A 3,330-nucleotide genomic window follows, 5' to 3' on the forward strand; every position below is an offset into this window, starting at 1 on the left:
CGCACTGGTTAAAATAATCCCAGAGGCGATTTATTCATGGGCTGGTTGTAATATTTCATATCCGATGCGGTTTGCATGTACGCATTGCTTAAAAAATAATCCCAGAGGCGATTTATTCGTGGGCTGGTTGTAATATTTTCTACCAGATGCGATTTGCATGTACGCACTGGTTAAAATAATCCCAGAGGCGATTTATTCGTGGGCTGGTTGTAATATTTTCTACCAGATGCGATTTGCATGTATGCACTGGTTAAAATAATCCCAGAGGCGATTTATTCGTGGGCTGGTTGTAATATTTTCTACCAGATGTGATTTGCATGTACGCACTGGTTAAAATAATCCCAGAGGCGATTTATTCGTGGGCTGGTTGTAATATTTCATATCCGATGCGATTTGCATGTACGAATTGCTTAAAAAATAATCCCAGAGGCGATTTATTCGTGGGCTGGTTGTAATATTTTCTACCAGATTCGATTTGCATGAACGCACTGGTTAAAATAATCCCAGAGGCGATTTATTCGTGGGCTGGTTGTAATATTTTCTACCAGATGCGATTTGCATGTACGCAATGGTTAAAATAATCCCAGAGGCGATTTATTCGTGGGCTGGTTGTAATATTTTCTACCAGATGTGATTTGCATGTACGCACTGGTTAAAATAATCCCAGAGGCGATTTATTCGTGGGCTGGTTGTAATATTTCATATCCGATGCGGTTTGCATGTACGCATTGCTTAAAAAATAATCCCAGAGGCGATTTATTCGTGGGCTGGTTGTAATATTTTCTACCAGATGCGATTTGCATGTACGCACTGGTTAAAATAACCCCAGAGGCGATTTATTCGTGGGCTGGTTGTAATATTTTCTACCAGATGCGATTTGCATGTACGCACTGGTTAAAATAATCCCAGAGGCGATTTATTCGTGGGCTGGTTGTAATATTTTCTACCAGATGCGATTTGCATGTACGCACTGGTTAAAATAATCCCAGAGGCGATTTATTCGTGGGCTGGTTGTAATATTTTCTACCAGATGTGATTTGCATGTACGCACTGGTTAAAATAATCCCAGAGGCGATTTATTCGTGGGCTGGTTGTAATATTTCATATCTGATGCGGTTTGCATGTACGCATTGCTTAAAAAATAATCCCAGAGGCGATTTATTCGTGGGCTGGTTGTAATATTTTCTACCAGATTCGATTTGCATGTACGCACTGGTTAAAATAATCCCAGAGGCGATTTATTCATGGGCTGGTTGTAATATTTCATATCCGATGCGGTTTGCATGTACGCATTGCTTAAAAAATAATCCCAGAGGCGATTTATTCGTGGGCTGGTTGTAATATTTTCTACCAGATGCGATTTGCATGTACGCACTGGTTAAAATAATCCCAGAGGCGATTTATTCGTGGGCTGGTTGTAATATTTCATATCCGATGCGGTTTGCATGTACGCATTGCTTAAAAAATAATCCCAGAGGCGATTTATTCGTGGGCTGGTTGTAATATTTTCTACCAGATGCGATTTGCATGTACGCACTGGTTAAAATAACCCCAGAGGCGATTTATTCGTGGGCTGGTTGTAATATTTTCTACCAGATGCGATTTGCATGTACGCACTGGTTAAAATAATCCCAGAGGCGATTTATTCGTGGGCTGGTTGTAATATTTTCTACCAGATGCGATTTGCATGTATGCACTGGTTAAAATAATCCCAGAGGCGATTTATTCGTGGGCTGGTTGTAATATTTTCTACCAGATGTGATTTGCATGTACGCACTGGTTAAAATAATCCCAGAGGCGATTTATTCGTGGGCTGGTTGTAATATTTCATATCCGATGCGATTTGCATGTACGCATTGCTTAAAAAATAATCCCAGAGGCGATTTATTCGTGGGCTGGTTGTAATATTTTCTACCAGATTCGATTTGCATGAACGCACTGGTTAAAATAATCCCAGAGGCGATTTATTCGTGGGCTGGTTGTAATATTTTCTACCAGATGCGATTTGCATGTACGCACTGGTTAAAATAATCCCAGAGGCGATTTATTCGTGGGCTGGTTGTAATATTTTCTACCAGATGTGATTTGCATGTACGCACTGGTTAAAATAATCCCAGAGGCGATTTATTCGTGGGCTGGTTGTAATATTTCATATCCGATGCGGTTTGCATGTACGCATTGCTTAAAAAATAATCCCAGAGGCGATTTATTCGTGGGCTGGTTGTAATATTTTCTACCAGATGCGATTTGCATGTACGCACTGGTTAAAATAACCCCAGAGGCGATTTATTCGTGGGCTGGTTGTAATATTTTCTACCAGATGCGATTTGCATGTACGCACTGGTTAAAATAATCCCAGAGGCGATTTATTCGTGGGCTGGTTGTAATATTTTCTACCAGATGCGATTTGCATGTATGCACTGGTTAAAATAATCCCAGAGGCGATTTATTCGTGGGCTGGTTGTAATATTTTCTACCAGATGTGATTTGCATGTACGCACTGGTTAAAATAATCCCAGAGGCGATTTATTCGTGGGCTGGTTGTAATATTTCATATCCGATGCGGTTTGCATGTACGCATTGCTTAAAAAATAATCCCAGAGGCGATTTATTCGTGGGCTGGTTGTAATATTTTCTACCAGATTCGATTTGCATGTACGCACTGGTTAAAATAATCCCAGAGGCGATTTATTCATGGGCTGGTTGTAATATTTCATATCCGATGCGGTTTGCATGTACGCATTGCTTAAAAAATAATCCCAGAGGCGATTTATTCGTGGGCTGGTTGTAATATTTTCTACCAGATGCGATTTGCATGTACGCACTGGTTAAAATAATCCCAGAGGCGATTTATTCGTGGGCTGGTTGTAATATTTCATATCCGATGCGGTTTGCATGTACGCATTGCTTAAAAAATAATCCCAGAGGCGATTTATTCGTGGGCTGGTTGTAATATTTTCTACCAGATGCGATTTGCATGTACGCACTGGTTAAAATAACCCCAGAGGCGATTTATTCGTGGGCTGGTTGTAATATTTTCTACCAGATGCGATTTGCATGTACGCACTGGTTAAAATAATCCCAGAGGCGATTTATTCGTGGGCTGGTTGTAATATTTTCTACCAGATGCGATTTGCATGTATGCACTGGTTAAAATAATCCCAGAGGCGATTTATTCGTGGGCTGGTTGTAATATTTTCTACCAGATGTGATTTGCATGTACGCACTGGTTAAAATAATCCCAGAGGCGATTTATTCGTGGGCTGGTTGTAATATTTCATATCCGATTCGATTTGCATGTACGCATTGCTTAAAAAATAATCCCAGAGG

Source organism: Camponotus vicinus, unplaced genomic scaffold (assembly GCF_025532165.1).
Source record: "Camponotus vicinus isolate PSW18456_S1 unplaced genomic scaffold, iyCamVici1.0 SCAF_7, whole genome shotgun sequence".
Lineage (NCBI taxonomy): Eukaryota > Metazoa > Arthropoda > Insecta > Hymenoptera > Formicidae > Camponotus > Camponotus vicinus.